At 41.2% G+C, this 25923-nt stretch overlaps 1 protein-coding gene across 4 annotated transcripts in view; it reads right to left on the bottom strand.

The window, feature by feature from the left end:
• ARHGAP6 (Rho GTPase activating protein 6) overlaps positions 1-25923 on the bottom strand; it is a 402522-nt gene that overhangs the window by 79029 nt on the left and 297570 nt on the right. The gene's annotated exons all lie outside the window — the stretch shown is intronic.

Raw genomic sequence — 25923 nt, forward strand, 5'->3', positions numbered from 1 at the left:
ACTGAAATTAATGGAATTGCTAAGATACGGTGTTAGCAGCCAAACTACAGAAGTTCCCAGGAGGTTCTGAAATATTTGTATTATCTTCTCCACAAAATAAAAGGCAAATGATAGACCATGCACTGTGTGGTACAACTAGTGAATATGCCACATGTATTAATAAAGGCATCACATGAAAAAAAAAAAAAAATCACAAAACTATGTCTTCAACACATTTAAATAAAGATAAAATGGACAACCCCTGTAAATCCCTGTTGATGTCTTCCTTGTACAGGGGCGCTTAAAAAATAGCTGTCACTAATAGTAATACACACCTCAACATAGAAAGAGCAGGGAGTTATACTGAATCATTTCCCACAAAACATTATATAGTTGCAATCAAGCATATTCCCCGCCTATTGTAAATTAGGCTACTTTCACACTAGCGTTTTTTGGCGGATGTCGCAAAGCGTCGCTTAGGAGAAAAAACGCATCCTGCAAAGTTGTCTGCAGGATGCTTTTTTCCCCATAGACTTACATTACCGACGCCTTGCGACGTATCGCCACACGTCGCAACCGTCGTGCAACGGTTGCGTCGTGTTTTGGCGCACCGCCGCCACAAAAAGGTTATATGTAACGTTTTTTTGTGCGTCGAGACCGCCATTTTCGACCGCGCATGCGCAGCCGAAACTTCGCCCCTTCCTCCCCGGACCTTGCAATGGGGCAGCGGAAGCGTCCTAAGACTGCTTCCGCTGCCCACGTCGGGCATTTTTTGCACAGTATGCGTCGGTACGTCGGCCCGACGCAGCGCGATGGCCCCGTACCGACGCTAGTGTGAAAGCAGCCTTAGGGGTTTCTTTTGGTAGAGTGTACAAACTTTCTGCTGCCTGAACTAAACCAATAAAACAAGAGCAATTCCAATACCCTAACAAAACTAATGTAACAAGTGGTTTCTCCAAAATATCACTTTTATTCACTTCTATAGTCTCAGAATTCTTCAACCCATTCATGACGAGTATGTTTAGTACTTAGTAGTACATCCTTTGGTTGTTATGATCTTCTGCAAACATGATTCATGACACCAGTTTCTAGGAGCGTTCCTGTGGAATCGTAGCCCATTCCTCAAGCTATGGCCTCCAGTACACTAATATTCTTGTATTTGCAAGCTGCAACCACTTTCTTCAAATCCCACCAAAGATTTTCTATGGGGTTCTAGACAGAAGACTGCGATAGTCAATCCAAAAATTTCAAGAATTTTATTGAAGCCAAGCTTCAAGAACTTTCACGCATGCTTGGGATGACTGGCCCTTTGGAAGGTCTAGTAGTCCCAAGCTTCAGCTTCCTCAGAGAAGACTTGACCTTTTCTCCCAGAATTTCCTAAGTTTCCTGAGTTCACTGAATCCATCTTGACCTCCACAAGCTACAGATTTCCAGAACCAGAAAAAAAAGCAACCCCAGAGAATCACTGAGCCAGCGCCATGGCATTTTGTCCAGTATGTGAAAAAAATCCTAGTATTATTAGTGGTGATGAGGTACATAATTTGTTCTTTTGTGAACGGTTTATTGCAAACAGCAGAAAGTTTGCAAATTTTGCTAATAAACTGTATCAATCTGCACAAATCTCACTGCTTTGTGTACATCATAGATACATTAAATTTCCCCTTTGCATATTTCCGTAGATGTTGCAGCTACAGCGTTCTATACCTAGGTAAAATACAGAGCACTCCTGTGGAGCAGAAATACGGAGCACATATAAGGCCCACGTATATTTAACATACAGTATATGGGAAAATCTTCCAACTTGTGCATTAAAGTACCATTTCGACATTTTTTAAAAAATTTCCCTGGTAATTTGCCATCACTAATGTACCGTATATTCAGTGTGTGCACTGAAATACTTACCAGTTGCTGTCTTCTGCACTGCTCTGGTCCTCTCCTGGACCACATGATTTGTGACAAGCCGGCTTACTCCAGTGTTTGCTGTGTTACCGAAGTCACTTCTCAATGTAAGTCTATGAGACTCAGAATGAGGATCTCATACAGTTACATTAAGAGGAATAATGGTTAGTGGTGAGATCCGGCAATGAAGAGTGGCGGTCACAAGTTGGTGTAGAGGGACCGAAGCAGCACTGGAAATGGCAGAAGACAGAGACAGGTAAGTGTCTGAATGCAAACACTGAATATGCATTAAAGGGAATCTGTTACCAGGCTGTTGTTGCCTCATCTGAGAACAGCATAATGTAGGAAAAGAGACCCTGATTTCATCTCAATGATGTATCACTTAGTTTACTGGGTACAGCAGTTGTGTAACAATCAAAGTTTTTAGATGTAGTATGTTGCAGAGCTCAGAAAGCTGATCTCGACCACACCACAGCTTCCTATGTACATTGTACAGTGACAATGAGCTGCTTATCAGAAGAGGGGCGTGGTTGGACTAGGATACACATGAGCTGTAGTCCAGGCAGTAATAATCTCCACTCACAGCACACAGCCTAACAAGTGACAACTCTGAAATCTGTGTCTCAATCCCTACATCATGGTGTCCTCAGATTACACAGCAAAAAATGGGTAATGTTTCTAATTGCAACGGACGAATCTCAAAAAAAATTTTTAAGAAAACCTCTGGAATTATATTTTAAATGCAGGCTGCCACTTCCATCCATGTCATTCTTCACCTACAGAGTACATCTATCCATCATGAGCTTTTCAATATTGGATTAAGCTCCTGGAAATTGATATGTGAAGCTATGTCCATGCTAAGCATAATGAGAGTTTTGATTAGCAAAAAGGAAAGTAGCTACCCACAAATGTATATTGCCCGTTCTTCAGTACAGTTATGAGATTATTTCCATGGGGTAATATACAAAAATAAAGTCCAATCTGATAAGTCAACTTCATGGGAGCAAAGAAAAAAATCTTTAGTTGTCAAAGGCCTACAATAAATATCTGTTAAAAGCAGGGATTCTTTTTTTTTAGGTTATGCCCTGACATATGTCATGACCATGTAAATGTGCAATACAAAATCTCAGTAACATCCCTCCAGAGACCTCAGTAGAACTTCCTTAAGGAAAGCAAAACAGACTACAAAAAGCAGCATTTATAAGCAAAACATGTAGCTACCTCTCCCAAAGCAGTAATCTGCCAAATCCATGGACATTGCCTTCAGGGACTGTCTAGAAATCATCATGTGTACATGTGGGGGTCTAAAAGACCAAAGAACTGAAATAAACTGTGGAATCCCTACAAATTACGAAGTCTTCTAATGTACGGACACATGCAAATTCTTTCATAGTGCTTATTACAGAATAATTAAAAATAAAGTTACTGCTATTAAAAAGGACTTTCAGAACTTTAATATTAGTCTTCAGTGGGGGTATGACTCTCGGATCAGTGTACTCTCGGCATTTACACGGACTCTTCCTGGCATGTAAACCATGTCCATTTGAAGCATCCAAACATCATTTACATACTTTTCATTCAAACACGCACTGGTATCTAATGCTGAGCCCCTGCCAGGGTTAACATTCCCATCTTATTCATTCCCACAGACTATTCATCAAAAAAAATCCTTTCATCATGAAAGCTTTTTATGCAAGATAACAAAATGAAATCCAGCCTGACAGTTTACACCTGTTACCTGTACTATAATATATATATACTAGCTGAAGAGCCCGGCGTTGCCTGGGCATAGTAAATATCTGTGGTTAGTTATAGCACATCACTTCTCTTATTTTCCCCCTCACGCCTCTCATTTTCCCCCTCACATCTCTCATTTTCTCCCTTACACCTCTCATTTTCCCCCTCACTCCTTATTTTCCCCCTCACTCCTCTCATTCCCCCCTAACACTTGTCATTTTGACCTCACATCTGTCATTTTCCGATCACTCCACTATTTTCCCTCACTCCTCTCATTTTGCACTCACACCTTTTTATTTTCACCTCACACCCCTCATTTTCACCTCACACCTCTCATTTTCCCCTCAGTATATACGTTTGTCATCTCCCTTATATATAGTATACACATGTATGTCATCTCCTGTATATAGTATATACCTGTATGTCATCTCTTCTGTATATACTATATACCTGTATGTCATCTCCTCCTATATATAGTATATACCTGTATGTCATCTGTATATAGTATATACCTGTATGTCATCTCCCCTGTATATAGTATATACCTGCTGTATGTCATCTCCTCCTCTATATACCCATGTATCATCTCCTCTTTTATATAGTATATACCTGTATGTCATCTCCTGTATATAGTATATACCTGTGTGTCATCTGCTCCTGTATATAGTATATACCTGTGTGTCATCTGCTCCTGTATATAGTATATACCTGTGTGTCATCTGCTCCTGTATATAGTATATACCTGTGTGTCATCTGCTCCTGTATATAGTATATACCTGTAAGTCATCTCCTGTATATAGTATATACCTGTGTGTCATCTGCTCCTGTATATAGTATATACCTGTGTGTCATCTCCTCCTGTATATAGTATGTACCTGTACGTCATCTCCTCCTGTATATAGTATATACCTGTGTGTCATCTCCTCCTGCATATAGTATATATCTGTGTGTCATCTCCCCTGTATATAGTATATACCTGTGTGTCATCTCCCCTGTATATAGTATATGTGTGTGTGTCATCTCCTCCTGTATATAGTATATACCTGTGTGTCATCTCCTGTATTAGACCTCATTCACACGTTATTTGGTCAGTATTTTTACCTCAGTGTTTGTGAGCTAAATTGGCAGCCTGATAAATCCCCAGCCAACAGGAAGCCCTCCCCCCTGGCAGTATATATTACCTCACACATACACATAATAGACAAGTCATGTGACTGACAGCTGCCGTATTTCCTATATGGTACATTTGTTGCTCTTGTAGTTTGTCTGCTTATTAATCAGAATTTTATTTTTGAAGGATAATACCAGACTTGTGTGTGTTTTAGGGCGAGTTTCATGTGTCAAGTTGTGTGTGTTGAGTTTCGTGTGGCGACATGCATGTAGCAACTTTTGTGAGATGAGTTTTGTGTGGCGACATGCGTGTAGCAACTTTTTGTGTGTCGAGTTGCATGTGACAGGTTAGTGTAGCAAGTTGTGTGCAGCACGTTTTGCGCATGGCGAGTTTTGCCCGTGGCGAATTTTATGTGTGGTGCATTTTGAGTATGTGCAAGTTTTATGTGAGGCAACTTTTGCATGTGTTGCAACTTTTGTGCATGTGGCAATTTTTCCACATGTGCAAGTTTTGCGTGAGCCTAGTTTTGCATGTGACGAGTTTTGCACGTGGCGAGTTTTGAGCGGTGACTTGTGTTTCGACTTTTATGTGGCGAGGTTGGTTTATGTGTGGTGAAATGTGTGCTGAGGGTGATATATGTGTTCAAGCACGTGGTAGTGTGTGGCGCATTTTGTGTGTGTGTTCATATCCCCGTGTGTGGTGAGTATCCCATGTCGGGGCCCCACCTTAGCAACTGTACAGTATATACTCTTTGGCGCTATCGCTCTCACTCTTTAAGTCCCCCTTGTTCACATCTGGCAGCTGTCAATTTGCCTCCAACACTTTTCCTTTCACTTTTTCCCCATTATGCAGATGGGGGCAAAATTGTTTGGTGAATTGGAACGTGCGGGGTTAAAATTTCGCCTCACAACATAGCCTATGACGCTCTCAGGGTCCAGGCGTGTGACTGTGCAAAATTTTGTGGCTGTAGCTGCGACGGTGAAGATGCCACACACACATTCAGCTATATTATATATATATATATATATATATATATATATATATATATATATATATATATATATATATATATATATATATATATATATATATATATATAGTACAGACCAAACGTTTAGACACACCTTCTGAATTAAAGATTTTTCTGTATTTTCATGACGATGAAAATTGTACATTCACACTGAAGGCATCAAAATTATGAATTAACACATGTGGAATTATATACTTAACAAAAAAGTGTGGAAAAACTGAAATTATGAAATTATGTCTTATATTCTAGGTTCTTCAAAGTAGCCACCTTTTGCTTTGATGACTGCTTTGCACACTCTTGGCATTCTCTTGATGAGCTTCAAGAGGTAGTCACCGGGAATGGTTTTCACTTCACAGGTGTGCCCTGTGAGGCTTAATAAGTGGGATTTCTTGCCTTATAAATGGGGTTGGGACCATCAGTTGTGTTGTGCAGAAGTCTGGTGGATACACAACCAATAGTCCTACTGAATAGACTGTTAGACAGCTAAGTAAAGAAAAGTGGCCATCATTACTTTAAGAAATGAAGGTCAGTCAGTCCGAAAAATTGGGAAAACTTTGAAAGTGTCCCCAAGGGCAGTGGCAAAAACCATCAAGCACTACAAAGAAACTGGCTCACATGAGGACCGCCCCAGGAAAGGAAGACGAAGAGTCACCTCTGCTTCTGAGGATAAGTTTATCCGAGTCACCAGCCTCAGAAATCGCAGGTTATCAGCAGCTCAGATTAGAGACCAGGTCAATGCCACACAGAGTTCTAGCAGCAGACACATCTCTACAACAACTGTTAAGAGGAGACTTTGTGCAGCAGGCCTTCATGGTAAAATAGCTGCTAGGAAACCACTGCTAAGGACAGGCAACCAGCAGAAGAGACTTGTTTGGGCTAAAGAACACAAGGAATGGACATTAGACCAGTGGAAATCTGTGCTTTGGTCTGATGAGTTCAAATTTGAGATCTTTGGTTCCAACCACCGTGTCTTTGTGCGATGCAAAAAAGGTGAACGGATGGACTCTACATGCCTGGTTCACACCGTAAAGCATGGAGGAGGAGGTGTGATGGTGTGGGGGTGCTTTGCTGGTGACACTGTTGGGGAGTTATTCAAAACTGAAGGCATACTGAACCAGCTTGGCTGCCACAACATCTTGCAGTGGCATGCTATTCCATCCGGTTTGCTTTTAGTTGGACCATCATTTATTTTTCAACAGGACAATGACCCCAAAAACTCCTCCAGGCTGTGTAAGGGCTATTTGACCAAGAAGGAGAGTGATGGGGTGCTACACCAGATGACCTGGCCTCCACAGTCACCAGACCTGAACCCAATCGAGATGGTTAGGGTGAGCTGGATCACAGAGTGAAGGCAAAAGGGCCAACAAGTGCTAAGCATCTCTGGGAACTCCTTCAAAATTGTTGGAAGACCATTTCCGGTGACTACCTCTTGAAGCTCATCAAGAGTGTGCAAAGCAGTCATCAAAGCAAAAGGTGGCTACTTTGAAGAACCTAGAATATAAGACATATTTTCAGTTGTTTCACACTTTTTTGTGAAGTATACAATTCCACATGTGTTAATTCATAGTTTTGATGCCTTCAGTGTGAATTTACAATTTTCATAGTCATGAAAATACAGAAAAATCTTTAATTCAGAAGGTGTGTACAAACTTTTGCTCTGTACGGTATATATATATATATACATATATATACATTCATGTTATTTCCTTTTGAAGCCCTTATGCGTCTTTAGATCTACAATATCTTGCAATATATTATACATATTACATGCTACATGACAAGCCAACTCAATGTCATATGTTATGTAATACATTACAATCAGTGTGTGGCAATTATCAAACTCCAGTCCTAACCCTTGACCATTTTCCTGCCGCCGACACTTCAAGATGAAGAATTGGCTTGATCATTACTACTTTGAGAAGACCTCACATTAAGTTTTTTTATTCATTAAATATGTGTATATACACTTGTGCTCAAAAGTTTACATACCCCTGCAGAATTTTTGCTTTCTTTGACTTTTTTCAGAGAATATGAATGATAACATCAAAACTTTTTCACCACTCATGGTTAGTGGTTGGGTGAAGCCATTTATTGTCGAGCTACTGTGTTTTCTCTTTTTAAATTGTGACTACCCAAAACATCCAAATGTCCCCGATCAAAAGTTTACATACCCTTGTGATTTTGGCCTGATAACATGCAAAAAGGTGACCCAAATGGGTTTGAATGGCTACTAAATCTAACATCCTCACCTGTGACCTGTTTGCTTGTTATCAGTCTGTGTGCATAAAAGCTGAGTGCGTTTTGGGCATCCAGACAGACTCTTGCATCTTTCATCCAGCCACTGATGTTTCTGGATTGTGAGTTTTGGGGAAAGCAAAAGAATTGTCAACGGATCTATGGGAAAAGGTAGTTGAACTGTATAAAACACGAAAGGGATCTAAAAAGATATCCAAGGAATTGATAATGCCAGTTAGAGCGTTCAAACTGTGATTAACAAATGGAAAATCAGGGGCTCTATAAAAACAAAATCTCGGTCAGGTAGACCAACAAAAATGTCTCAGTGACGTCACGGCAATTTAGACTCTCCGGCTCACTCAATTCTCTAAGCATAAGTCTCTCTTATAATGTAAATTTATGAAGCCTCGTTCTGACGCCCTTAGGCTTACATGGTAAAAGCCACTTACGGGTCATGTAGAACACAGTCACAGTCAGTGGCCAGACAGTCTAGAGAGTGGTGACATCACGGAGAAGATGGCAGTAGGTGAGTATATTAACACAATTAAACTACATTCCATGCATAAATACACTGGTTTAATGAATACAAAAACTTAATGGCAGTTTTTCTTTAAAATGAACCTATTAACTGGTACATGCTGCCCTATCCATATGAACACAGCCAAGTATGTGCGACTCTGAAATGCTGCGGCATTTCAGAAGAAAATATACTTTAAAAACCACCAAGAACAGAGACCATGTAGATTAGAGGGACTGGTGGATACCCGGTGGTGTCTCTCCACGCCTGCCCTGGAGTGACAGGTCTCTTCCTGTGTGCATGTATACAGTCATACATACCTGGCTGAAATAATACAGCCAGTAACTGATACTTGCTGCCCGTGGATCATGCAATATGCATCAGCTGTCAGGTTCACTTTAATATTGTGTAGTCCACTCCCTGACAATATAATACCATAGACAATGTCACTTGTCAGTGAATTAAATGTTTATAGCTCTACATATATACAGTAATTACTCTTTAATGAAAAAACAATTTAATAGTCATAGTATGAAAGTGAAGTCAGAGTTGACAATATAAAACAAAGTTTACTTTGTACTCCAGTTGTTCCTGCTACCATGGAACACAAGCATCTAATGAAAGATAATTATCAGTTCTGTCTAGAACACAGTGTTCACATCATTCATTTTCTGAACTGTCCCTATTAGTCTCTTGTATGGCAGTGATAGAAACGAACATAATTAACAACCACAAATATTCCTACTGCACATAACCTGCACGAGCCCATTATAACTACAGTGGGGAAAATAAGTATTTGATACATGAGAGGTCTGTAATTTTTATCGTAGGTACACTTCAACTGTGAGAGACAGAATCTAAAAATAAAAAAACAGAAAATCACATTGTATGATTTTTAAATAATTAAATCGCATTTTATTGCATGAAATAAGAATTTATTTGATACAATTTAAAAACAGAACCTAATATTTAGTACAGAAACCTTTGTTTGCAATTACAGAGGTCAGACGTTTCCTGTAGTTCTTGACCAAGTTTGCATACACTGCAGCAGGGATTTTGGCCCACTCCTCCATACAAATGTACACCAGATCTTTCTGGTTTCGGGGCTGTCGCTGGGCAACATTGAGTTTCAGTTCCCTCCAAAGATTGTCTATTGGGTTCAGGTCTGGAGACTGGTAGGCCACTCCAGGACCTTGAAATGCTTCTTGTGGAGCCACTCCTTAGTTGCCCTGGCTGTGTGTTTCAAGTTATTGTCATGCTGGAAGACCCAGCTACGACCCCATCTTCAATGCGTTTCCTGAGGGAATGAAGTTGTTGGCCAAAATCTCAAGATACATGACCCCATCCATTGTCCCTTTGATAAGGTGCAGCAATCCTGTCCCCTTTGCAGAAAATCACCCCCAAAGTATGATGTTTCTCTGACCATTCATCATGATTTGGACAGTGTTCTTAGGGTTATACTCATCCTTTATCTTCCTCCAAACACAGAGCATGAAGTTGTTACCAAAAGCCCTATTTTGGTCTCATCTGACCACATGACCTTCTCGCATGCCTCCTCAGGGTCATTCAGATGGTCATTAGTGAACCTAAAATGGGCCTGGATATGTGCTGGCATGAGCAGGGGAACCTTGAGTGCCATACAGGATATTAATCCATGACGGCATATTGTGTTACTAATAGTAATGTTTTAGACTGTGATCCCAGCTCTCTTCAGGACATTGACCAGGTCCTCCAGTGTGGTTCTGGGCTGATTCCTGACCTTTCTCAGAATCATCCTTACCCCATGAGGCGAGATCTTGCCTGGAGCACCAGGTTGAGGATGATTGACACTCATCTGGTGTTTCTTCCATTTTCTAATAATTGTGCCAACAGCTGTTACCTTCTCCTCAAGCAGCTTACCTATTGTCTTGTAGCCCATCCCAGCCTTGTATAGGTCTACAGTATTGTCCTTGGTGTCTTTAGACAGCTCTTTGGTCTTGGCCATGATGGAGAGGTTGGAGCGTAATTGATACAGTGTGTGGACAGGTGTCTTTTATAGATGTAACAAGTTCAAACAAGCGCAATTAATACAGGTAATGAGTGTAAAGTAGGAGGCTTCTTAAAGAAAAATTAACAGGTCTGTGAGAGCCAGAATTCTTGCTGGTTGGTAGGTGATCAAATATTTATTTCAAGCAATAAAATAATTTATTAAAAAATCATACATTGTGATTTTCTGTTTTTTTATTTTTAGATTCGGTCTCTCACAGTTGAAGGGTACCTACGATAAAAATTACTGACCTCTCTATTCTTTGTAGGTGGGAAAACTCGCAAAATTGGCAAGTATCAAATACTTAATATCCCCACTGTATACTACACATTCTTATAGTAAAATTAATAATTTCTAGTTATCACTTTTTGCGATTGGAATAGATAAATTAATTATGATGCCAGTTGCCCATTTTGGTCTACTTAACCCCTTCCCGACATGTGACGGAATAGTACGTCACATGTCGGGACCCCCGCTTTGATGTGCGCTCCGGCGGTGAGCGCACATCAAAGTCGCGACATGTCAGCTGTTTTTTACAGCTGACATGTGCGCGCAATAGCGGCGGGTGAAATCGCGATCACCCGCCGCTATTAACTAGTTAAATGCCGCTGTCAAACTCAGACAGCGGCATTTAACTACCGCATCCGGCCGTGCGGCCGGATATGAGCGCATCGCCGACCCCCGTCACATGATCGGAGGTCGGCGATGCTTGTACATTGTAACCATAGAGGTCCTGGAGACCTCTATGGTTACTGATCGCCGGTGGCTGTGAGCGCCCCCCTGTGGTCGGCGCTCACAGCACACCTGCATTTTAGCTACATAACAGCGATCTGATGATCGCTGTTATGTAGCAGAGCCGATCGGGCTGTGCCTGCTTCTAGCCTCCCATGGAGGCTATAGAAGCATGGTAAAAGTTAAAAAAAAAAGTAAAAAAAAATGTGAAAAAAATAAAAAAAATATAAAAGTTTAAATCACCCCCCTTTCGCCCCAATCAAAATAAATCAATAAAAAAAAAACCCAACCTACACATATTTGGTATCGCCGCGTTCAGAATCGCCCGATCTATCAATAAAAAAAAAGCATTAACCTGATCGCTAAACGGCGTAATGAAAAAAAAAATCGAAACGCCAGATTTACGTTTTTTTGGTCGCCACAACATTGCATTAAAATGCAATAACGGGCGATCAAAAGAACGTATCTGCACCAAAATGCTATCATTAAAAATGCCAGCTCGGCACGCAAAAAATAAGCCCTCACCCGACCCCAGATCACGAAAAATGGAGACGCTACGGGTATCGGAAAATGGCGCAATTTTATTTATTTATTTTTTTGCAAAGTTTGGAATTTTTTTTCACCACTTAGGTAAAAAAGAACCTAGTCATCTTAGGTGTCTATGAACTCGTACTGACCTGGAGAATCATAATGGCAGGTCAGTTTTAGCATTTAGTGAACCTAGCAAAATAGGCAAGCAAAAAACAAGTGTGGGATTGCACTTTTTTTGCAATTTCACTGCACTTGGAATTTTTTTCCCGTTTTCTAGTACACGACATGGTAAAACCAATGATGTCGTTCAAAAGTACAACTCGTCCCGCAAAAAATAAGCCCTCACATGGCCAAATTGACAGAAAAATAAAAAAGTTATGGCTCTGGGAAGGAGGGGAGCGAAAAACGAAAACGGAAAAAGCTCCGGGGGTGAAGGGGTTAATATAGATACCTCTGAGCCTCAGCCTTATTTTGTCTCATTCTCACAGCCTCAATTCACTCATAAATATGCAGGTTACTGCATGCTACATTATAAGTGCACATATTTCCTCCGATTTGCACACCAATTTGTTTAGTGCTTTTCAGGGGTTTTCATATCTTACACATATAATGTATATCAACAGGTTGTCATAGATGTGTAAAGGGGCCCACCTTTCTAGAGAGCAAGGGTCCTATGCCACAGCTACAGTGAATAGAAAAAGTCTAAACACTCTTGGTATTATGCCAACATTTTGTTATATAAAAAAATGACACCAAAAAGAATCATTTCAGAACTTTTTACACCTTTAATGTCACTCATAATCTGTACAAATCAATTGAGAAACAAACTGAAATCATTTTGAGAGGGAAAATAAAAGTATCAAAACTAAAATAATGTGGTTGTATAAGTTTGAATACCCTCTTATAATTGGTGATGTGGGATTTATCTACCATATAATTGTCTAAGGGTCACTTCCGTCTTTCTGTCTGTCTGTCTTTCTTTCTGCCACGGAAATCCCAAGTCGCTAAATGGTCGCGGCAAAACAGCCACGACCAAACAGTGATGGGCACAAAATGACCGCTCCTTACTCCCCGCAGTCAGTGCCCGCTCAATAATCCCCTCCTGTTAGCGCTCACACAGGGTTAATGGCAGCATTAACGGACCGCGTTATGCCACGGTGTAACGCACTTCGTTAACGCTGCTATTAACCCTGTGTGACCAACTTTTTACTATTGATGCTGCCTATGCAGCATCAATAGTAAAAAGATCTAATGTTAAAAATTATTAAAAAATAAAAAATAGTTATATACTCACCGTCCGTCGGCCCCTCGGATCCAGAACAGGCCTTTCCCACTCCTCGCGACGCTTCGGTGACCGCTCCATGCATTGCGATCTCGCGAGATGATGACGTAGTGGTCTCGCGAGACCGCTACGTCATCATCTTGCGAGACCGCAATGCACTCTTGGGACCGGAGCGCCTAAGGAGCATCGGTAAACGCTTCGCCTGGATCCGGGGGCCAACGGAAGGTGAGTATATAACTATCTTTTATTTTAATTCTTTTTTTAAAAATGGATATGATGCCCACATTGCTATATACTATATGGGCTGTGCAATATACTACGTGGGCTGTGCAATGTACTGACTGGGCTGTGCAATATACTACGTGGGCTGTGCTATATACTACGTGGCTCTGCTATACACTACATGGACTGCTATATACTATGTGGGCTGTGCTATATACTACGTGGACTGTGCAATATACTACGTGTGCTGTGCAATATACTATGTGGCTGTGCAATATACTACGTGGGCTGTGCTATATACTACGTGGGCTGTGTTATACACTACGTGGGCTGTGTTATACACTACGTGGGCTGTGTTATACACTGCGTGCATGGGCTGTTATATACTACGTGAGCTGTGTTATATGCTACGTGGGCTGTTATAAACTACGTGGCTGTGTTATATGCTATGTGGGCTGTTATACACTCCGTGGGCTATGCTATATACTCCGTGGGCTGTGCTATATACTACATGGCTGCGCTATATACTACGTGGCTGTGCTATGTACTACGTGGCTGTGCTATTTACTACGTGGACTGTTATATACTACATGGCTGTGCTATATACTACGTGGACGGCCGCGAAAATCAGCGACAGGCGCAGTCCGGCCGCGAATTGGCGCGGGATTTGAACCACGCTTCGCTAATTGGTCGCAGTTGGCCGAATCCTGTGTATTTAATGTATTATTCTAAAATCTTCATAAATAAACTACATACATATTCTAGAATACCCGATAAATTAGAATCGGGCTACCATCTAGTAATTCTTATAATTAGTGATGTGGTAGCACCGCTCATAGCTATCCAACAATGACAACCACAGGGGTCTCCTGCAGACCCCGGGTTGACATGCCAACCCATCGGCATGGTCATTTGACATGGGCGCTGATGGGCAGGATTAGTGACGTGCTTCCGGCGCTATCGTGTTAAATGCCGCTGTCAGAGATTGACAGTGGCATTTGACATTATAACAGTCCCGGGTGGATCTCAATATGTTAGGGACACATGTCAGCTGCCGGAAAAGTTGCGGGCTCATCGCAGGAGCCCTCAGCAAACTGGGCATTTAATATCCATCTATCAATTCATCCATTCATCCACCATATATATCTAAAGCTCTGCCATCTTGATCTGAAACATTGCATGGTCTGATTAAAATCCATATTCTCACCATCTGAACTTGTGCTACCAAATTTTTAGGATTTGTGTACGAGAAGTTTTGGTAATAATCTTGGGGGCTTTGCACCCATTTTTGCATCAAAAGTGCATATTTTATCTATCTATTAATCTTTCTAAAAAAAAAGGTTCACACTTTAGAACTGAAATGTTGCCACTATGGGCTAACAAACTACAGTTTTTTCCATATTTTTTTAGTAGTGCTGCCTCCAGTTGCTGTTTTTGTCTGGATGGTTGTTTTTGGGTTTTTATTTGCCAGGGAGGCTCTGTAGCAACATTGCTCTAGTACTGGTCCTGCTTGTCTGTTTGTCTGTCTTTATACTAAATATCTGTATCTTTTTTTCTAGTCATTATATCCAATACTTACACATTCTTTCTTACAACAACAATTTAAGATGACTGTCATTCACTGTGTTTACTTGCCAAATAAATTATACAGGACTGACTGAAAAGAATAAACAGGTTAACTCTTTTACCAGACTGAAAAACACTGCCTGGCTAATCTGTCTGAGTAAAGCTTGGACTCATTTGCACAGGATTTGTGAAACCTATAAATAACCAGAGAGCATCAGGAGCAGGTTCCAGTGAGGTAGACCTAATAACTGAGCATTATAGTGTAAATGTTTGATCATAGGAGCAGGTAGTTCTTTTACATTGATCAACTGATGTGCAGCTGACGAGAACAAGACAGTAGGCAGAACCTCCAGAAAGTTACAGATTCTAATACCTGTAACTGAGCTGCATTACCATAACCATTGCAGTTCATAACGAATTCAGCAGAAATCAGTTTTTGAAAAACAGACTAAAAAGTTGTGTCTGCACAACTTTTTGCCAACATATTTCCGCTGCAGCCGTTCTAGCGGATGACTATGGGACATACGTGAACATAGCCTTACAGTGAAGTGGAGAGGATTTATAGGAATCTCACGCTCACATTTTTTTTTTTAAAACGATGGGTAAAATGACTTGTGGGGCTTGTTTGAAATCGCAACATGTTAATTTCTCTTTCAGGTACATTGAGTTGTAAGTGCTGATTTTGCATTAGATGAAGGAAATCCGCAAGTGAAATATACACATGTATTTTTAGTACATTTCCACTGTGCAAAGAGCCACATGATTTTATCAATTAAGTTTTGTCGTGTTAAGTCAAGTAAAAAAAAAAAACACAAAAAATGTAGCTAATATAGTGTGTACGGAAAGTATTCCCTTTAAATTTTTCACTCTTTGTTTCATTGCAGCCATTTGGTAAAGTAAAAAAAAAAAAAAAAAAAATTCTCGTTAATGTACTTTATGCACCCCATCTTGACTGAAAAACAAACAAATGTAGCAATTTTTGCAAATTTAATAAAAAAAGAAAACTGAAATATCACATGGTCATAGGTATTCAGACCCTTTGCTCAGACACTCATATTTAAGTCACATGCTGTCCATTTCCTTGTGATCCTCATATGTATATGATCCTCATATGTAAAACGTTCATAAGACATTGCGAACATCTGATATTTTAATTAAGTTTACGATTTTGTGTTGGACAGCATTCACAGTCATCCTGGGCTGCATGCAGCCCGTGTGCCACAAGTTGTACATCCTTGATGTAAATGATAGTATTTAATGGATGGATATTGGTCATTATTATCTAAGTAAAAAGGAATTGAGAGAACACCATCTAAATCATATAATGAAGTATGTTTAAAATCTGATTCCGCAGTGTTTGAAAATTCTACATAAAGCTTTTTGTGTAGATGACTATATAAGCAGTTATTTACACGTTAAAATGTTAAAAGCCCGTGGCATCAATTAGGAGAATGTACTTTTGAGAAGTATAAACACAGAAATGCCAAGTTTATTTTAATACAGAGGAGAAGCCCAGATCTGCATAATAAAAGGCCAGATTAGAAGGGTTGTATCAGGTATTGGATTCGGGCATTTAGGGCTTGTTCACACGATCATTTTTTGCCTGCGGATTTTTCAGGTCCTGATTCTGAAAACCCGCAGTGCAAACCCGCGGTGGTTTACCACTGCGGTTTTTTGTGCGGTTTCTCCTGCGGATTCCACTGCGGGTTTCCAACTGCACTTTCCTATTGGTGCTGTTGGAAAACAGGAGCGGAATCCACAGAAAGAATAGACATGGTACTTCTTTTTTTCCGCAGAAAATCAGCGCGGATTTTCATGCCGAAAAAAGGATAGTGGGCACAGCGGTTTTTGTTTTCCATAGGGTAACATTGTACTATACCCTGCATGGAAAAAGGATGCGGATCCGCAGCCTCAAAACCGCTGCGGATCCGCAGCAAAAACCGCAGCGTGTGAACATAGCCTCACACAGATATAGGACAGCATGAGAATAGTGAAACATCTTTGCTTAAAGGGAAGCGGTCATCAGGTTCTTGCTTTTTAAACTGAGATCAGCGTGAGATGGAGGCAGAGACCCTTGTTCCAGCAATGTGTCACTTACTAGGCTGTGTTTTACAGTTTCAATACAATCAGTGTTTTATCAGCAGGAGTTTATCACTACAGGACAAGCTGGCTTGTGCCTCCTTCTCCAACCATGCCCCCACCTCCAATTAGCAGCTGCCAATCAGTGGTATGGGCGGGGTTACACAGGGTGCAACATCTGAGCTTTGCTTGATCTGCAGCAGAGAAAACTGTGATTATATAACTGCTACGCCCATTAAACTAAGCAATAAATCAGTGCTATTAGGGTCACGGTCCCTAAAGCATGCTGTTGTCAGATTACATAACAAAACTCTGCTGACAGATTCACTTTAAAGGAAACATATTAACTGATTCACGATGCTTGAACCAGAGGCAAAATGAAATGGTTATTGGCTGTGTTATTGTAGCAGTGCATGATCTACACAAACAATGCAGTGCTTCAGAAAAAAATTACTTTGGAAAGCCACATGATTAGTCCACGACTGGCTTCCCATTGTCTTCTCCATGCCTCACTCCCCATGACTTAATCAAGAAACGTGTGCACTGCCTTTCAACTTATGGTGCTCAGGTAGGTTCCAACACCATGACAATATATAATAAAACCTGGCACTCAACTTTTTAACTGGAAATATATTTATTATCAGCAACAAAACGTTTCGGTCCCGGACTGGACCTTCATCAGTTACGTGCTATGAAGGATATTTGGGAGAGACGTGCTCGTATGAGCAGATGATAATTAGTTCTCCATAAGGATGCAGATTGTTAACCTGTGTAGAGATGTACGGGCAAAAAACCTCCGTATAGAGATGGCGTGGCTGACGCGGTGTCACTCCCCATGACTGACAGATTTTCCTTATACACACACACAAAGAAAGACCTGTTGGTCATCAGGAATGAGGTAAGGATAGACCGGTGGTGACAGACCTCAAACTAGTCATCTGAGACCCACAGTCCCTCTATGGCTTTTCATACTATATTTTCTGTGAAAAGCCAAAAATGCGGCAAGTGCCCGAATCGTGGTACCTGACAAAAAATTAATTTGATGGTAAGCCCATCGGGGCTGTTAGATATGTGCACACACTAAGAGGATAATTTTAGAAGCAACATGCACATATTATATTCAACTGTTCCAAGGAGCGAAGAGTCTGGTTTACATAAGTTAGACATAATATCTCATAGTAGAGATATTTTTAGTAATAAGCTTCAAGCAGATGAGAGATCCGTATCCCCATTGAGGATGACAGCCTAATTTCTGTAATGTCCTACATAACTAGTAGAACCCTTCCCATGGTGACATGCAACAGCTGAAATGAACAGTAACTCCCCACCTGGCAAAATACGTGCAACATGGACATTAAAGCTGAATATCTTCACCCAACTCTGCTCTCTATTTAACCTCACAACCTCCTCATTCCCTCTGTCTGACCAGCATCTACTCACGCTATCATCCCTGTCCTCCTCACCTGTCACCCATGACCAGCAAATACCATACCCCCAGAGAAACCTTGACACTCACACTCTCTGACTCCATTCTACCACTGACATCCACATCTTCACTCCACAACACAGACACTGCCACTGCTTCCTACAATGCCACTCTCGCATCAGCTGTTGACAGGGTCACCCCTCTTGTGCATGGCGGAATGTGTGACAAATCAGTAGGCAAGCCCTGGCACAAGAACCTCACTAAAAAGCTTCGGCAAGTGCCCAGTGTTGTGGAGTGGCGTTTGGAGAGAAAAACACATTCGCAAGATGACTTCACCACATTGAGTCAGTTCTTAACTCTGCTGCCCAACTAGTTCATCTCTCTCCTCTCTACTCCACTGCTTCCCCTTTTTGCAAATCCCTTCATTGGCTCCCAATTCTCCAGCATCTCTAGTTAAAACTACCAACACTGACCTACAAAGCCATCCATAACCTTTCTCCATCTCCAAACTAATCTCCTATTATCTTCCCAAGCCCTACATCTCTCCTCCACACTTATTTGTTCCTCACCCAATGGCCTCCAAGACTTTTCCAAAATATCCCCCATCCTCTGGAATTCTGTTTCCAACAAGTCCAATTATCCATCACATTCAGATCCTACAGATGGAACCTGAAAACCCATCTCTTCAAGAAAGCTTACAACCTGCAAATGACCATACTGCCACCTCAATACCACCGGAGCTACTGCAACCCCCTAACCAACTGTCTCCTTCCCCGTTATCAATTAGAATGTAAACCGGCAAGGGCAGGGGGTCCTCTTCACTCTGTACCAGTCTATCATTGTTAATTTGTTTACTGTAAGTAATATCTTTAACCCCTTAATGACCAGGGGTATTTCAGTTTTTGAACTTACGTTTTTGCTTCCCTTCTTCCCAGAGCCATAACTTCTTTTATTTTTCGGTCAATATGGCTATCTGAGGGCTTGTTTTTTGTGGGACAAGTTGTACTTTTGAAAAACACCATTGGTTTAACACACTGTGTAAGGAAAAATGGGCAATAATTCCAAGTGCGGTGAAATTGCAAAAAAAAGTGCAATTCCATAGGTTTTTTTTTTTCTAGCATGTTCATTAAATGTTAAAACTGGCATGCCATTATGATTCTCCAGGCCATAACGAGTTCATAGACACCAAAAATTTCTTGGTTCTTTTTTATTTAAGTAGTAAAAAAAATCCCAAATTTGTTAAAAAAAAAAATAAAAAAAGCACCATTTTCCGAGACCTGTAGCGTCTCTATTTTTTGTGATCTGGGGCTGGGTGAAAGCTTATTTTTTGTGCGCCGAGCTGACATTTTTATTGATACAATTTTGCTGTAGATATGATCGCCCGTTATTGCATTTTATTGCAATGTAGCTGTGACAAAAAAAGTAATTCTGGTGTTTTTAATTTTTTTCTTGTTACGCCATTTAGCAATCAGGTAAAAAAAAATTTATATTGATAGATCGGGTGATTCTGAAAGCGGTGATACCAAATCCATGTATATTTTTTACTTTTTGCATGCTTCAGTAGTCTCCATGGGAGACTAGAAGCTGCAATACTTAGACTGCCTCTGCTACACACAGGCGATTATCAGATCGCATGTGTGTAGCAGAAATGCTCACTTGCTATGAAAACCATAGATGTCTGCTGCAAACCTCTGATTGTCTTGCCGACCCATCGGTGACCTGCGATCATGTGACGGGGTCACCGATGGGCGGGTTTAGTGACGAGCTTCCAGTAAGCGTCAATTAAATGCCGCTGTCAGAGAGTGACTGTGGCATTTAACTAATTAACAGCCCCAGGTGGATTGCGATTCCACCCACGGCTGTTGCGGGCACGTCAGCTGTATAGATAAGCTGTCATGTGTCCAGAAAAGAGGTGGGCTCAGCGCAGGAGCCTGCACCAAACAAGGGGAGTCCGACATTTGCGTGCTATTACACCCAATGTCGGAAAGGGGTTAAATATTTGTATGTAACCCTTTCTCATGTACAGCACCATGGAATCTATGGTGCTATATAAATAAATAAAAAATAATAATAATAGGGAAGAACCTCATTACACACCATCTCATATGTGTAGGTCATTCAGCTATTAAGGCAGTACTACGTCCTATTGTTTGGTCATTTGTTTCTATTCAGTTAATTGTCAGTGACTGGAAGATTGGAGGATTGGTGTTTCTGCAGTAAGTACATTCTCAATGTGACCAAATAAAAAAACAAAAAACATTAAGATAGATCTTCTACATACTGAGCTGCATGTACTCAGAAAGGTTAGTTGAGGTAAAGAGGACTGCAAAACCAATGTTTGCATTTGACACTGCAGTTGAAAACGGAAAAAAAAATATTTAGATGAGATTTGTTAGATTATTGCTGGTTTATATTTGCTTTCTAAACATTCTGCCAAATAACTTGTATATGATACTGTAAGTAAAGAACACATAAACACAAAAAATTTGGGTGCTAGGGAATACAAATGTCTTTATGGAAACACAATGGACATTTGTGTGAGAACAGCTTGTCTTCGCATTCTTCTAGTGGACTCTGGTGGCAAATGTCATCTGTCATATAACCGGTATTCCTACATACTCAGTGCAGAGTACCTGGATTCTACAGATCGTTTTGCCAAACACAGGATTGGTGTGTAACGTAGTGACAAGGAACTGGGGACACCTACTTGATTCCTGGAACTAGGCTATCCCTGGCCCCAGGATTACCCGCGTGGTGGAGATGCTGAGGTCTCATACCTTTGCTATGCTCCTATCTTACCATTATCTGTTTCCTCCTTCACCCAGGGACATGTGAGACTGAAATGTTTAGGCAAACAGGGGTAAACAAACAGGGATAAAAGAAAACTACAATCATACAAATACACTCACAAAACCACATAGTGGGAAACAGAGGAGGAATAGGAAGGAAGAAACCAAATGGGAGAGGATAAGGATAAACATGCATACCAAACTCCAAGCAGTAATCTCCTAAAAAACTCTCCAAAAGCCTACTCCAAACACTGAACTCTCTCCTTCAAATTCAAACCAGGTAGTGGTAACTAAAACTGGCAAGGTCAGAAGCAAGGAGGAGGGTTCTTATACCTACTGGGAGTAACAAACTCAGAACAGATGATACCACCCAAGACAGACAACTCCAGGGAGTCCAAATAAGCAGTTTAACTATTGTAGCATCAGAATAAAGAAAGTCAGAATTGCTAATAGGATGGTGAAGCTATTCTAACTAATGCAGGCGTATGTATCACCAGACCCTGCAATCGTCTGACCCCACTCTGTTGCGGTATCACCGTGACATGGTGTTTCATTGGCCTAGGTGTGTGTTTTAGGGTGGACTGTAAAATTGCTTAAGATGCCATGTCCTACTCATCTTTTTATCCAGTTATTAACCAGATTTCTAGCTTCTAACTACATCAGAGTACAGTTTAAAAGACTAGAAAGGATTATACAAATATGAAAATCGAGATGTTAAACGAGATGGAACAAAAATTCTTGACGCAAAAACTTCCCTGAAAAACTCATCGACCAATGCCAAAAATCTTGTCTGATTGAGGTGGGTAGAAATGAAGGGAAAAGGATTCCCTGTGCACAGGAATGCAAACATTTATCCTTTGTTTATGCTGGTGTCCTATCTTTAGGAACAAATTGATAACGAGCTGACATTTGATCACAACCATAAAAAAATCTGTCCAACATTTTTACATACCCAGAAAGAAGTCAATGTTTACAATGAAAAAAACATTCTCAAGGGGTTATAAATTATGTCATCCCCCTATCTGTACAAGTAATTTCCATTAAAGTTATTTGTGTCATCAAGTGTCCACATAGTCTCTCATATGTTAGGGACACCACCCAGCAGGTGCAAGACTACATCTTGAACCTAGGGGGCTCAACTGGCAGTTTTTAGTAATCTATTTAGCTACTAACACTCTCTTTTCGCTCCTTCACAAATTGTTAATCTCTTACAGAGACACTGGATTGCCTTAACTCACGTTACTATATTAGTATATATCTCCATTTTGTCACATTTTCATCACTTTAATTATTATCATACATTTTTATAGCGCCATTTATTCCATGACGTTTTACATGTGAAAAGGGGGCAAATATAGACAAATACAATAAACATGAGCAAAAATGAGGCACACACAAGTACAGAGGGAAAGAGGATCCTGCCCGCGAGGGCTCACAGTCTGCAGGGGATGTGTGAGTATACACACTAGGTGAGCGTAGAGCTGGCTGTGCGGCGGTTCAGTAGGTTGAGGATCACTGCAGGCTTATCGGAAGAGGTGAGTCTCCAGCTTCTTTTTGAAGGTTTCTATGGTAAGCGAGAGTCTGATGTGTTGGGGTAGAGAGTTCCAGAGCATGGGGGAAGCACGGGAGAAGTTTTGGATGCGGTTGTGGGAAGAAGAGATGAGAGGGGAGTAGAGAAGGAGATCTAGTGAGGATCGAAGGTTGCGTGTAGGCAAGTACCAGGAGACCATGTCGCAGATGTAAGGAGGAGACTGGCTGTGGATGGCTTTGTATGTCATAGTAAGGGTTCTGAACTGGCGTCTCTGGACAATAGGAAGCCAGTGAAGGGCTTGGCATAAGGGAGAGGCTGGGGAATAGCGGGGAGACAGGTAGATTAGTCAGGCAGCAGAATGTAGGATGGATTGGAGTGGAGCCAGAGTGCTAGATGGGAGGCCAGAGAGTAGGAGGTTGCAGTAGTCAAGGCAGGAGATAAGGGCGTGCACTAGTGTTTTTGTGGTTTCATTGTCGAGGAATGCGTGGATCAGGGAAATATTCATTTAATTCATTCCACCACTAAGACAGTCAAAGGTCGTCATCAGTTTATATTCCCAGACTCTTCTGTCTCTCTGAGTTTTGAAGTTACCTTTTAACACAAGTAATTTCATGTCCATAATGTTATGATTTGGGAGACAAAAATGTATTGCCACAGGTAGATCCATTCTTTTTTCTCTTATTGTGTGGCGGTGAGAATTCATTCTCAAGGTAACTTCAAAACTCAGAGAGACAGAAGAGTCTGGGAATATAAACTGATGACGACCTTTAACTGTCTTAGTGGTGGAATGAATGTGTCGCATGGATTTATGTCTTTTTACATCAACTAAGGAACTTGCCCCTCAGACTATGAGGGGGTCATCACAACAGACCCAGACCCCAATCAGAGGACAATAAAACATTCCTTATCTAAGATGTGGTCCAATATTTATGGACATAACTGTTTATCACTCATGGTAATTCTGATTCATGTCACCTGTCTTATCCATGTTTTTTTTTTTTCTGTGCTATGTTGTGCATAAATATGTGATTCTTCAGAATTTGTATTAGTCTATGCCTGATGAAGAGACCTGTGTAGTCTCGAAAGCTTGCAATTTGTTACCATCTTTTCAGTTAGCCATTAAAAGGTATCAACCACTGAGGACTCTCAATTCTAAATATTTTGCTATATCACAAGCGCTGATATGGAATATCTCCCTTACTTTACCTCTTATCACGCATACAGGTCTTCTTTTATTTACTTCAATATATATATACATATACCGTATTTTCCGGCATACAAGACGATTTTTTAACCCCTGAAAATCTTCTTAAAAGTCGGGGGTCGTCTTGTACGCCGGGAATCGCCTTGTACGCCGGGTGTATATGGTGGGTGGGGGGGGAGTGGTCCTGATGACGACGAGGGGGCGTCTCACAGGAAAGTGAGTATCCCCATTACCTTATCATAGCGCTGCAGCGTGGGGTCTCTGTGCTGGGAGCCGCGGCTGCTGTGCTGTGGTGCGGCGGCTCCTCTTCTGCAGTGTGGGGCCTCTGGTGCTGTGGGGCGGTGGCGGCGGCGTATCTTCATGCAGTCGGGGCTCCTCCGGCATCTCAAAGCCTGGAAGCCCCGCCGGCAACTCCATCGGTGTAATGCGGTGGCCTCCGGGAAAATGGCCGCTGCTTAGATTCAGATCTCGTGTCCCGAGATTTCGGGACGAGATCTGAATCTGAGCATGCGCAGCCCCCAGCGGCCATTTTCCCGGAGGCCACCGCATCGCACCTATTGAGCTGCCTCCGGGAAAATGGCCGCTGCTCAGATTCAGATCTCGTCTCCCGAGATCTCGGGACGAGATCTGAATCTGAGCAGCGGCCATTTTCCCGGAGGCCACCGCATTGTACCGATGGAGTTGCCGGCGGGGCCTCCAGGCTTTATTGAGATGCCGGAGGAGCCCCGACTGCATAAAGATATGCCGCCGCCACCACCCCACAGCACAGAGGCCCCACACTGCAGAAGAGGAGCCGCCGCCCCACAGCACAGCAGCCGCCGCTCCCAGCACAGAGACCCCACGCTGCAGCGCTATGATAAGGTAATGGGGGATACTCACTTTCCTGTGAGACGCCCCCTCGTCGTCATCAGGATCACTCCCCCCCCACCAAAAGGCACATATTCACCGGCCCTATAAGTCGACATACGGTGTATAAGAAGACCCCCGACTTTTAACAAGATTTTATTTTTTAACTGGTAAAGTTGGGGGGTCGTCTTATACGCCCAGTCGTCTTATACGCCGGAAAATACGGTATTTGTTTCAGGTCTTTTTCTCACGTCCTTGAGTCCCTCACAATGTGATACATTTAACCCAGTGGACATCATGAGATGTGTAGCCCATGTTTAGCCTAAAACAATACTCATACCTTTATTTTAATTATTTTTATTTTCTTCCTTTGTATTGCAAGTTAACAATATTCTACTGAGTTACTGTTACAACACAAATGTGATTGTTGGAGTTATGCGTCTGTTCTAGAGTTATCTTTTCTGTCTCGGAGTGTAATTATATTTTGCTTATGCGGATTAGAGATAATTTCCTCCGTACCACTAATTGATTGGCTTAAAGTATTATATTATGCATGGTTATTTAATGCATACTGCTTCTTACATATGTTTTTTTCCTTTCTTTTTTTTTTGTCATTTTAAATTGAACGTAATATGTGATGAAGGTCCGATTACACAAGGCCGAACTGTCATATGGATGACTTTACATTGCTAACTGAATGAAATATATATTATACCCTTAAAGGAGTTGCAAGTTCTTAATACACCTGAGTGTTCTTCAGACACCAGTGTCTATGTCCATATGGCTGCACAGTATAAATCATATCTCTAAGCTGCTGTTAACGGAGCAGCTAAAGATAAATTGTAAAGAGTGAAATCAGAGTTAAAAAAACAGTAACAACTCCTCAACAAAATGGTCATTAAAAATTTGTATTTAGCCTTAAATGCCCCATTGTTTTTTTTCTTCACTACACATGGATGACATATGTAAAAAAAAACAACAACATAAAACAAACACACTGAAGTAATGATCCTGAGGTCATCTTGAAAAGTGGAGGACCAGCAAGTAAAGGGATAGTTGTATAGAGCTCAGGTCAAAACAGAGGATTAGTCAGATGAGGTGGAACAAAAATCAGTGGTAAGAGAGGAGGACAATAATCGATTGTCGAAGCCTGGAATATAACACAGAACATGATCAAAGAA

This window comes from Ranitomeya variabilis, chromosome 3 (genome assembly GCF_051348905.1).
Source record: "Ranitomeya variabilis isolate aRanVar5 chromosome 3, aRanVar5.hap1, whole genome shotgun sequence".
Taxonomy (NCBI): Eukaryota; Metazoa; Chordata; class Amphibia; order Anura; family Dendrobatidae; genus Ranitomeya; species Ranitomeya variabilis.